Consider the following 12,543-nt stretch of genomic DNA (forward strand, 5'->3'; position numbering starts at 1 on the left):
ATGCTGGCAGCTTCCTGGAAGTGCTTATGGACAAACTACAGAAGCCAGCAAGGTCATGAAGCCATAGGCAACCTTGCAATGAACACACTGCCCACAGGAATGGCCCAGCCACTCTGGCAAAGGCTGTCTCTCTGCATACTTCTATTTGCTCATGTTCACACTGAAAACAATAGCCATCTGTAAAGAGAATGCAGATTGGATTGCAGGCCATGTGCCCACGCTCAATCTACTGTCGCACAAAAGAAAATATAAAAATCTTCTGGGCTGGAGGTAGGGTCAGTAGATGAGAACATGCTCAGTGTGCAAAAGGCCCTACTTCAATTTCTGGCACTGTCAGAGCAAAAGAAAAGATAGTCTAAGAGATTCAACTTATATTTAATTTGCTCACACTTGAAATTTTGCTTTTGTTTATGCTTTATAAATATACCTGCTATAATAATATAGTAGCATATTTTATACTGTATATTCAATTACCAAACACAACTTCTTGGTTTGTGTTTAAGCAACTTATTTTATTTTATTATTATTTTGCTTCCGTATGCATACATGTATGAATGAAATGAGAGTGGTGAACATGTTCCATTGCACATATGTGGAGGTCATAGGACGACCCCATAGAGCTGATCTTTTTCCTTCTACCTTTGCATGGGTTCTTCGGATCAAAATCGGGCCTCTAGGTGACAGATCTCTCTACCCACTGAGCCATCTCACAGTCTCTTGACTATTTTAACTGATGAAGGCTATTAGATGACCACATCATTTGGTACAGTTAGACGTTAGTTTCTTAGGGAGTATTAGTTACCATCAAAATGCTACTTATGGAGTTGAAAGTGAATCTTGATGGGAGGGCCTTGTTTTATATAAGGTTCTAACCATAATATCTCTATAATAAGTCCCAAAGTATTATACAGTTTTTGCTTCTTTTTTTCTGCTGCTGTTAATGAGATTAGGGAGCACGGTAGAGTGAAAAGTCAGAATTAGCAGAGTGAATCAAAATCATCACACCAGCCATAGGGGCAGCGTTTTTACTATTTTCATTTGAAAGAATGGAGACTCTTAAAGTCCAAGACAGAGAAGAGCAGTAAGCAGTCTGAAAAGTATACACTGTTGAACGTTTCATAATACAGAGCTCGGCTGGGCAGTGGTGGTGCATGCCTTTAATCCCAGCACTCGGGAAGCAGAGGCAGGCGGATCTGTGAGTTCGAGGCCAACCTTGTCTACAAGAGCTAGTTCCAGGACAGGCTCCAAAAGCTACAGTGAAACCCTGTCTGGGGGCAGGGGCGGGGAGAGAAGAATACAGAACTCATTTGGTTTTCTTCTGTCTTCTTTTTTCAACCCCAGGGCTTCGCGCATGCTAGACTACCACTTAACCACCGATCTCCACTCAAGTCCTACCCCTGACTGTTAAAGCTCACATTGAAGCCCAGGACATCTGAACTGTGGGAATTCCAGACATCTCTGAATTCCTCCAATTACTTGGGATCCAGGATTCAGGCGCCTAATGTGGGCCTGGCGCTCGCCAGGCGGCCGCTTCCCTGCCATTCTTCGCAGGAACTGTGTGTACCACATCAGACTTACTTTCCCAGAAGTGCTTCTGGGACCAGAGTCCACACAAAGGGACCGTTCAATGTGCTTCCCTCCCTTTTGGCTCAGCTGGCTCCTGAGCCTCGGGTCACACACAGCTCACAGTTCCTATCAACCTTTCCCAAAGGATCACTGGCCTCCTGCAGGAGCCAGCCGGTCCCTGGGGCAGGAAGTTCTGTTTACACTGTCTTGGAGCCAGGTGCTCATCCATAAAAGGGAAAAGAGGCCTTTAGGAAAAGGGCTGGGTGCTTGGAAACTCTTTAAAAGTGAAAGCCTCAAGGCTGCTGTCTGTTGTTCAGAGCTTTGTGCTTAGTGCATAGCCGCTCAGGCTGTGGGCATAGGCCGGCCAGAACATCTGAAAACCAACAGAAGCAGAAAATACAGAGATGTCATGGGAATTCTCAACGCTACACACCCAAGCCAAACTATGGGGTCTGCTTGTTTGCTTGCTTGCTTTGTTTCGTTAGCTATAGAGGTCACCTGTAGACACCAGGCATTTTCCTGCAATCACACTCCACCATTTTAAGATTCTTCACTTATGTTATTATAGTGCGTTGTTGTAGATGCATGCTCACAGGCATGGTGCTATTGTGGAGGAGAGAAGACAACTTTCAGGAGTCAGTTCTTTCTACCAGAAGTTCTGAGGATCAAGTTCATCAGGCTGAATGAGCGGGTGCCTTTTGTTACAACCTGGGCCATCTCTCTAGCCCCAAATGGCTGTCTAGTTAGCCTTCTGGAGCACAGTTCCAGAGGATCACACTGGTATGTCAACTCGATGGTATTTTGGATAAGAAGGAAGGGTCATGTAGACTCTGGAATATCAGACCTTTGGGTCTATGGATGGCTGCCTCCAAGTTTCCATATGGGTGTTGAGGAAGGATGCTCTGCTTCATCTGTGGGAGACACGTGTGGAGAGTGATATACACCACGAGCATGTGGGACGGGCCAGGGATAGGGTGTCACACGGGTATCACACGAGAGTCACACGGGTGTCACACGGGTGTCACACGGGGGGCAGGGTTAGGAATCAGAACTCTCGGAGGATTAAGCCATAACAGTCAATGTTATTTAATCACAATATAAATCATTAGAATTTTCATTATTTAATAGTAATTGCACAGTTATTTGGGGATTGTTACCAGAGTCTGGATTAGGGACTTTGCACAGTCAAACGTATTTAACTTTCATGATAACCTTGTCAGTTTGGTGTTATCATAATCTCCAGTATACGGACAACACCAACATGTTAAAGACTTATTCAAAGTCATAAAAACATCAGTGCTGGGATGGGAACCCTAGGTAGTTAGCCACCAATGCCCTGAGCACTTTACACCACTTCCACTTGTCCACTGTGACTTCTTGCGTTCGAAGCATTTAAAAATGCATTCTCATCTTAAATAGAAATGATACAAATACTGTGACAGCTTAGTGAGCTAAAATAACCTTTGAGGGATTGAGAAGACAGCTTAGTAGGCAATGCGCTGCCCACACAAGCATATGGATCTGAGCTCAATCCCCAACATCCTTGTAAAAAGCCAGGCATGGACATATGTGCTGTAATCCCATAGCTAGAGAAAAACAACCCAATCACCAGAGCTCGCTGACTGGACAGCCTAAACTAATTGATAACCAAAGGTTCCAGAAAGAAACCCTGTGGAAAAATACCCAAGGTTTTCCTCTGGCTTTCTCATGTGGGTGCACTTGACCACACATGCATGCACGCACACACGCACACACACACACACACACACACACACACACACACACGCACGCACGCACGCACACTATATACATTGAACACCCAGTCTTTCTCCCATTTGTTCAGCACCTCCTGGCATCTAGGACTATACCTAGAGATTCTGATACTGCTCTCCACTGGTGAAGAGCAGGAATCTCTTGAAGTACAGCCCCCAGACAGACCCTCACCCTACCACATGGCACACAGCTTCCTGTGCCTCGTTGTCTTCAACGCTCAACTGTCTCCCCAATCTCTCCAACTGGGGCCACATCCGTCTGGTGATGTCTGCTGGCCGTCTGGAGGAATCCGCTCTCCTCGCTGTGTTCTGCGGCAGAGTTGCACCATATATTGTGTAAGGTGTGCTTGGCTCTCCTGACAGGCCAGCATGAGGTGGGTCTTGGAAGGGAGATGGATTCCTACTGTGGCGTCTCATTCCTTCAGCCCAGTCACCAGGTGTGCAGTCTCCAAACATGCCATCTTCTTTGAGGAACGACTTTCCAAAAACTGAAGCCACCTTAGGGACAACACCCTGGGAAGCGCTGGTATAGAGTTCTAACAGCTTAGAAGTCACTGATAACCTTAATAAAACCATCTTTAAGCAGGATGTGAAGGAATTAAATGATGAAAAGGTGATGAGACAGCTCACTTGATTAATTGCATCATGACGAGGGGGAATCGGCAGGCCAGGGGACTGTGATTGCAAGGATAGTTTTGTGACTGTTGCCTACCTGTTGCTATCATTAAAATGATAGAGACCTGTTAATGTGTACGACCTGGAAGACAACGGGGGAGTTGGGATATGTGAAGATGAAGTATGCAGATATTTTACAAGCTTTGTCAAAGGGCAGAGAGTAGGTAGACTAGGGGAGCGTGAGGAGATGGCCAGCAGTGTTCTGTATGTACCCCTGGGGGCTGCTGTGGGAGCATTAGTATTCCCAGTCTGTCTGACTGGGCTCAGCTGCCCAGTACTTGACAAGACGGGCAGTGTCTTGGATCATTTGGATTTCAAGCTTGCCAGGTAGAGCAAGAGCATGGAGCTTGCAATGTGTGCAAGGTTTGCATCGTGGGCCACAGAATCCAACCTGCACATCAGCACAAGTCCCAAGGAAGGGCCCATCAATGGGAAAGAGTGGTTGGGAAGGAGAGTGACAATAACCTAGAAGGAGGAGAGGTGATCGTGGCCGATCTGAGCAAGCCGCAGGGACAGGCTCTGTGTCAGAGAGGAGGATGTCTGAGTCTGAGGATGGAGGTGGAGCCACTGCAAGAGATAATATGCTTTAGACTTCACAGTCCGCACCGTGAGAACAGGAAGCCAAGGCTAAGCGGAGAGAAAGGTCATTAGGCCAGGAGCTAAGAGATCACAGGGTCGTGTGTGCCCAGAATAAAGGCAAACGTGAGGATGGAGCTGAACGAGATCCCAAATTTTCCAGGGGTGGTGGAAGTGTCTGGCAGTGGGTTCAGCAGAGTGACTGCAGGCTTCACTGATGGGGTGGGGGCAAGGAGGAGGACCTTGAAACGCAACAGTGCTCAAATTCCCAATCAGGGTGCGTATGCTTTAAAGTCCTGAGCTAAATGTATACTGCTCGTCAGTGCCGTGGAGAGAGAAAGAGAGAGAGAGAGAGAGAGAGAGAGAGAGAGAACACTAAAGTACATGGTGGCCTCTGAATGACAACAGTGTGTGTATCACACTTGATTCAACAGCTGTAACAGCAGGTCAGGGTGGGTTAGGGCAGTTGCAAATACATGAACCTAAAACTTCTCAATTTTTTTTTTCAAAGGAGGCTAAAAATAATAGAATTTTCTACTGGGCTATGGTGGTACACACTTTTAGATCCGGTACTCAGGAAGCAGAGGTAAGTAGATCTCTGAGTTTGAGGCCATCCCAGTCTACAGAATGAGTTCCAGAACAGCCAGAGTTATACAGAGAAACCCTACCTTGAAAAACAAAACAAAAAACAAATAGAAAAGAATAATTGAATTTGAGAAAAACAGAAAAGTTAGTAGCAATTAAGGCAAGTGGGGGGGAGATAAATTTCACAATATCCACCAGAACCAGCTTGGTTTATTTTCTGTTGCTACAAGAGAATACAGGAGGGTGGGCAACTTATAAGGCAAAGCACTGTATTGTATTTGTGGTTCGACATGCCAGAAGTCCAAGGTTCTGCTTAAAGGAGTCATTGGGTCACTGAAGCAGCACCCTGCGGGTCAGTTCCTCTGTTGACAAGGCTGCGTGTTTACTGTAGAGTGTGAGTGGTTTTGCCTGCGTGTTTGTAGTATGCACATGCCTGGAGCCCCAGGACTCCAGAAGAGGGTGTTGGATCCTCTAGAACTGGAGTTACAGGTGGTTGTAAGCCTCATGTGGGTGCTGGGAATTGAACCCATGTCCTCTGTAACAATAGCCAGTGCCCTTAACCACTGAGGCATCTCTCCATGCCTCAAATAATGTGTTCTTAGTATCAGAATGACTGTGTTGTTTAAACAAAATTAAGTCACACTAAACCAAGGCTGTCCTCTGATTCTGGCTTCCTGTGTTTCTTCAGAGCCACACAGAGGCTTTAGAATGAGTGAGGTACTGAGCGGACACTTACATGGATCACCTTATCTAACCCATGCAGCACAGTGACACTAGGTGGGCCTGTTATTGTCACCCTAGTCCTTACAGGTAGACTTGGAGACACAGAGATTAGACAGTGTTCCCAGGACCGCAGTCAGCAGGTTAGAGGTAAGAGTCAGCCTCAAAGGCTTATAGCCAGTCTCCTCTATAAATGACAAGAGGACCTCCTACAGGGGACATCAAGCCTACCCTCTTTCTCTTCCTCTCCTCGCTGCCCTCATCAACCACCAGCCACAGTCTTGTGCACTCTTCAGGGGACAAAGCCCTTGACTGTTGCTGGTCCCAACACCTTCCTCCAGGTTCCACCCTCTGTCCCAGATGAGTCCTCTCTAGAACAGGATATACAAGGTTGGTCCTCTGTACTTCTGGATGCTCCTCAGTCCCCTCATCTGCCTCTCTCAGCAGCTCCCTATATCAGCTAGAACAGAATTGGTTTATATCTCTCATAGGCAGCAAGCACTCATCATATCTAGGCCTGTTTTATTCCTGCCACACTAGCTCCAGCCTTGTGCCACAGCATCAGGACTTGGTGTAGGAGCATTCTCTACTGTCCACACAGCACTCACCACACTGAAATGTAACTCCAATTTAGGTGTCTGTCCCTTCTGCCTGAAGGCCCCAGAAGACGAGGTGCTGTCCTGTCATTGCAATGACGCTGGCAACGGGCATAACTCCTAACGTGTCTGCTAGGTGCCCAGTCATATTGGTTGGAATAAGTCATGAAAATGGAACCAATGTAATCTTAATCTAAATAACCCTTAAAGTACACGAGACCCAACAACCCCTCAAAGTGTGGGAAACCAAGTGACCCCCTCCAAATATACACACCCAAACTCCAGAAAGTACATAGGACCCAATGATCCTCCAGACTATTTGATACCCAACTCACACAAAGCACATGAGATCCAGTGACTCCCAAAGTCCATGAAAACAAATACCTTCCCAAAATGTATAAATCTACCCCCTCAAAGTATATGGGACCTAGTGACTCTTCCAAGTCTATGAAACCAAATGACCCCCAAGGTGAATGAAAGCAAATAAGCCCCTAAAGTGCATCAACCCTAGTCCACTCAAATGTGTGGGAGTCAATGATCCCTGCAAGTGTATAATCCAGGGACATGCCCAAAATATATGTGACCTAATGACAGCCAACAACTCCCCAAAGTGTATGGGACCTAATTACCCTTCAAAATGCCATTGTCTCATCTTTGGGAAAATGAAGAACTCAGTAAACATTGAGAGGTCAGTGACCAGAGCAATTTGGGTTCTTTAACATACTCTAACCCTGGTGTTTGCTAGACTCCACTCCATGCTCAACTCTGCACCCCACCAGAGCAGGGCTTGCCTATTTACAGCCAATCACCGGGCAAGGAACTTGATTCTTACAATAAATGTACTCTGTGAAACAAATAAGGAATAAGTAAAAGACCTTTAATCCTGACAACTTCGGTATGAGTTATTTTTCCACTGCTGTAAAAAATGCTGTGACCAAAGACAACTTAAGGAAGGGAGAGTTTATTTTGGCTTACAGTCTAGAGGGCACAGAGTCCACTTCAGTAAGGAAATGTGGCTGCAAGTGGCAGGCGTGGCAGCAGGGGAAGGAAGCTGAGAAGTCTGTCTTTGGCTGGAAACACAGAACAGAGACAGAAACCTCACATAGAGTGAGGTTCTATAACCTAAAAGCCAATCCTGCCCCCTCCAAGGAAGGTTGCACCATCTAAACCTTCCCAAACAGTTCTACCTACTGTGTTCAAATATCCCAGTTAGCAAGACATTTCTCGTCCCAGCCAAGTGAAGACATTTCTCATGTAGGCACCGCAATGACCCTAAGATTTCTGGTTCTCTCTCACGAGGAAGTCAAGAGAAAAAAAAATTGAATTAAGAATTCAAAAACCTGAAAGGAAGTGTGTGAGGTTCTAAAAACGTAGACAGAGACAAGTTCCCTGCTGCCATAGAACCCTGAATTTTTCTACTGCGGCAAGGCAGTGTGAAGCATTCCTAGCTGTGAAAACTGGCCAGTCATAGCCAAGAATAAATCTTTCTTCAGTGTGAAAAGGTTAGTTTTGTTTTAATCTGTTTAAAGTCAGAATGTTCATCACATACAAACTAGATCAGTGGCGGGGGGGGGGGGAGCCAGCAATGAGCTTATCTCTGGGTGGGAGGGAGTGCAGGGAAAGTGGGCCAGCTCCACAGCAGCCCAGGACAGAACGGGGGACACCCTGCCCTGAGCTCATTTTGTCCAGGAGAAATTGACTCAGGGGACAGAGGGGATGAGTTTCCCAGGCACGTTCAAAGAACATCTGAATTCAATCTCTTGTGCTTTTGGTCCAACAAAGGAGGCTGAAGAAAAGTCTATTTTTCACTTGAGTGTCATGTGACACCTAGACACACTTCTTAAATAATAAAATAGGGGTTTCCCTGACTTTTTTTTTAAGTCTGAAAAAAACTGCTATTTCTGAGTAAAGATTACTCAGCTAGGCCTTACCATAACACATGGAGACCTCTATTTTTAGTTTCACCTTCAGGGCAGGGAAACACAGTATGTGTGGAAGATGATCTCACTAAGTTACCCAGTGAGTCACTAACAGGACCTAGTGGGACAAATTAGACTTCTTCAAGGTCCTATTAATACTCACAGAAAAAGAAAAACCCTTACAATATCCTCTTGGTGTCACAGTGGGACCCTTGATAAAGGGTAGAAGGTACTGAGAGTAAAATACAGGAAAAGAAAGTTCTGCCAACAGTTAGAGCACATCAGGCACCTGTATGGAGATTTTTTTTTATAAAATCCACTATTTTGTATTAAAATATGCAAAGAAAAGCACCATTTCAAGGAGAAAATTCCTCCTTTCTCCATTTGTGGGAATTCTGTATCATGTCCTTTCATCAAGAATCTGAAAAAGTAAGAGCTATATCTGATAATTCCTAATATTTAAAAAATATATGTCAAGGGCAAAAGAATCAGAGTTGGCCACTGACTGCACTGTTTCTGCCGGCAACTTAGTTTCCTGTGCATGTGTGTAGATCACAGTGTTAAAAACAGGGCAGGAGAGATGGCTCATCATGTTAAGAGCACTGGCTGCTCTTCTAGAGAACCCCGATTTGATCCCCAGCACCAACATGGGGGTTCACAGCTTTCTGTAAGTCCAGTCCCAGGAGATGCAACATCCTCTGCTGGCCCCTGAGGGCACTGCATGCTCATGGGACAGACACACAGATAGGCAAACATCCATACACAGAAAATAGAAAGTGAGAAACATCTGACGAACACAAATGAGAAGGTAAAGTGGCTCCTAGTTCTAGTTAAAGGCTTTAAATAATTTGTAATTTTGTGGACCCCAAATTATTTCATTCTAATTGGAAATCTCTATTTTTTTTAATTAAATTTTTGGAAATCATTAATTTTTAATTTAATTTAATATTTATTTATTTACTTACTTACTTATTTTACATCTTGACCACTAGACTGATCTGGAACTCTACATAGACCAGGCTGACTTCAAAATCACAGATCTGTAGGTGGATGAGGCCACTTGTTCATCCCGGCCACCCAGAACCAAAATAACCACGCAGAAACTGTATTATTTAAAACACTGCCTGGCCCATTAGCTCTAACTTCTTATTGGCTAGCTCTTACATCTTAATTTAACCCATCTCCATTAATCTGTGTATCACCACAAGGTCGTGGTCTACCAGCAAAGTTTCAGCGTGTCTCTGGCGGCAGATCCATGGCGTCTCTCTGACTCTGCCTTCTTCCTCCCAGAATTCAATTTCATCTTCTCCACCTACCTAAGTTCTGCCCTATCAACAGGCCAAGGCAGTTTCTTTATTCATTTATGGTAATGACAGCACACAGAGGGGACTCCCACATCATAAATCCACCTGCCTCTGCCTCCTGAGTTTTGGGATAAAGGTGTGCCTTCGCACATCTGGTCTGAAATCTGCAATTTTTATCTCCACAAGCATAACCATGAACAGTCAATAGTTTTGCCTAACCGTGTCAGCTTAATGCTTTTTCTGTTGTTCTTGATCTAAGGTTAAACAGTAGTGAGATTTGAGGTGTTGAAATGCTTCCAAAGTATTAATAATCTCAATTCAGATCACAAGTTCAAGGTCTCTAAGCTATAAAATTAAAAGGTGGAAAAAAAGACCTCAACAACAAAACCAGCACATTAAACACTTCTGATAATGACATGAAGCAGACATTTTCATTCCCAAAGGGAAGAACAGGGCACAGAAAGGAAGGATAACATCAGAGGCAAGAATGAAATCCAGCAGGAAAGACACCAAGTGCTACAGTCCCACGTTGAACATCTGGGCTCCTATGGGCTTGGGGAGCCTTGCTCTTCCAGCACATGATGACTATGGCCTTTCGTGTGGTCCAGCTTCAGCTAGGGCCTGCAATCTCAGGGGATGTCGGGCAATTCCCAGTGTCTGAGCAACTCAGTTCCACAGCAACTCAGTCATCCCTTTCCCAGTTTTGTGCTCGGCCCACTCAGGAGAACCGTGCAGTGCAACCCTTCTGCACACTGCCTGGAGGTCACAGGTTTCTGGAACCTTGGCACAATCATACACTACCTTCTAACTCTTGCAATCCAAGTGCCCAAGGAATCAGTACCACTTACACAACACCAAAGTTTCTTGCCAGCTCAGGATGCAGGCTGGCCTTCTTGGTCCATGGTTTTAACAGCCTCTATACTGATGCGACCACCTCGAACCAGCAATGACGATGCAACAACAACGGAGCTCTTCTTGCTCGCAGTTTATTCAGGACCTTGAACAGTTGCTTCTCTCTCGCTTCTCTCCTGTTTCTCTCCCCGGGCAGACCTCTCCCAGCTCTTATATAGGTTATGGTCGCCTATCCTGGAGTGCCACGTGGACATCGCCCATAGGCTCAAGCGTAAGCAAGCGACACACGATCATAGCAGGTCACGGGCCATCACCATAAAAGGAGTTGTTTATCACAGAGAGCGCTCGCTTTCGGCTCTCCATCTTAAAGGCGCGGCTCCATGCAGCTCTCTACACTACACCTTTGAAGCTGAACCAAGAATACATCCTCCCGGTAGTGCTTCTGAAGCAAGATGTGCTGGAGGCTCTCTTGGTTTTGTCACTGTCTTTGCTGCCTGAGGTTTATTCCCAAATTCTTTAGAATAAAGATTTAATAAATTATTTTTTAAACTACACATATTAAAGCAGCAGGTGAGTACACTCATGTGAGAAATTAAGCCTTGAACCCCAGAATCATTTCAAATTTTAGAGACTTCATAACTCAGTTTTAGACCTTTTAGTCTCCTTTTGAATTAAATTCTACTCATAAAAACAATAACCTCATTGTTCGTTGAATGTTCTTTCTTACACACTATAAAATATTAGGTTAAGTATAACTTTGTTTTCTTTTGTGTTTTTGAGACAGTGTTTCCTCTACATTGCTCCAGCTATCCTGGAACTCACTAAGCAGACCCAGCTGGCTTCGAACTCACACAAATCTGCCTATCTCTGCCTCCTAGGTGCTGGAATTAAAGGTGGCCCAAATAGGCTAACTATAATTTTATAATTTTAAAGAAATTCTAAAGTACAGGAAATCTGATAAATTCAATTCTGTTTTAAAAAAATGTCATACAAGAAACACTTCAGTGGTCTAAGTTATTGTCATAAGAGCAAAATATTAAAAGATTTAAAACATTGCGTATCCATTGCCGATACAATGCAAAAAGTGCTATCTTTTCAAAAATAATTTCATTAGCAGATAAAAGTAAATTTTATAGGCTATGGTGCAATATCTTGGTACAGTCATACATCACATAATAATCAACTCAGGTTGCTTAAATGAAAACAGCATTTCTTTGCGGTAAGAACATTTGGAGTCTTTCCTGCAGGTGTTGTGGATACAAAGTGACACTGTATTTCCAAAGGTGGCAATCCCTGTGTAAAGTGACACCTGCATTGCCTCCTCTGACTGTGGCTGACTTTGTGCCCATTAGTCAGCCTATTTCCACCCCCTCCCTGGCCCTTAGTAACTACTATTCTGCTTGCTTGTTCTCTGAGTTGAATGGTTTTAGATTTCACAGATGAGTAAAATGTAGCATTTGTAGTTCTTTGCCTGGCTTGTTTTGCTTAATGTTATGACTTCCATCTATGTTAACCACAAATGACAGAGTAACTTCTTTCTGTGGCTGCGATTATTCTATTGTGCACACACCACCACATTTTAAAAATCTGTTAAGAGACACTGCAATTGATTCCGTAGACCTGGCGTAGCTCAAGCATGCGCTTAGCATACCCAAGGCCCTTGGTTAGGTCCAAAGCACTACATATGAAGGAAAGAACACACCTTCCCATTATAAATAGTGTTCCATATAGCATATCAAACAGACATCTACTCTTGTCCATACTGACTTCATATCCTTTGAGGGAAATGTGGCGTTGATTTAGTGAGTCAAGTTTACTTTTTTCATACGTTCTATAGTATTTTCTTTAGTGACCAGAGTAACTTACACCAGTAAAGTCAGTCTTTTTTTCTTCACCCCCCCAAAGCAAGTACTTCTGTCTTTTTAATTTACAGTCATTCTAACACAGATGATACGGTCTCTATTGTGACCTTTGATAC

General features: G+C 44.3%; 1 long non-coding RNA gene across 1 annotated transcript in view; it reads left to right on the plus strand.

Annotated features, from left to right (window-relative positions):
* LOC125391132 (uncharacterized) overlaps positions 1-2,686 on the plus strand; it is a 39,687-nt gene extending 37,001 nt beyond the window's left edge. The window contains exon 3 of the long non-coding RNA XR_007228979.3: positions 1,342-2,686. This is a non-coding gene — a long non-coding RNA (uncharacterized LOC125391132). The remainder of the gene's footprint in view (positions 1-1,341) is intronic.
* Positions 2,687-12,543: the final 9,857 nt, after the last annotated feature.

Source organism: Myodes glareolus, chromosome 16, assembly GCF_982192425.1.
Source record: "Myodes glareolus chromosome 16, mMyoGla1.1, whole genome shotgun sequence".
Lineage (NCBI taxonomy): Eukaryota > Metazoa > Chordata > Mammalia > Rodentia > Cricetidae > Myodes > Myodes glareolus.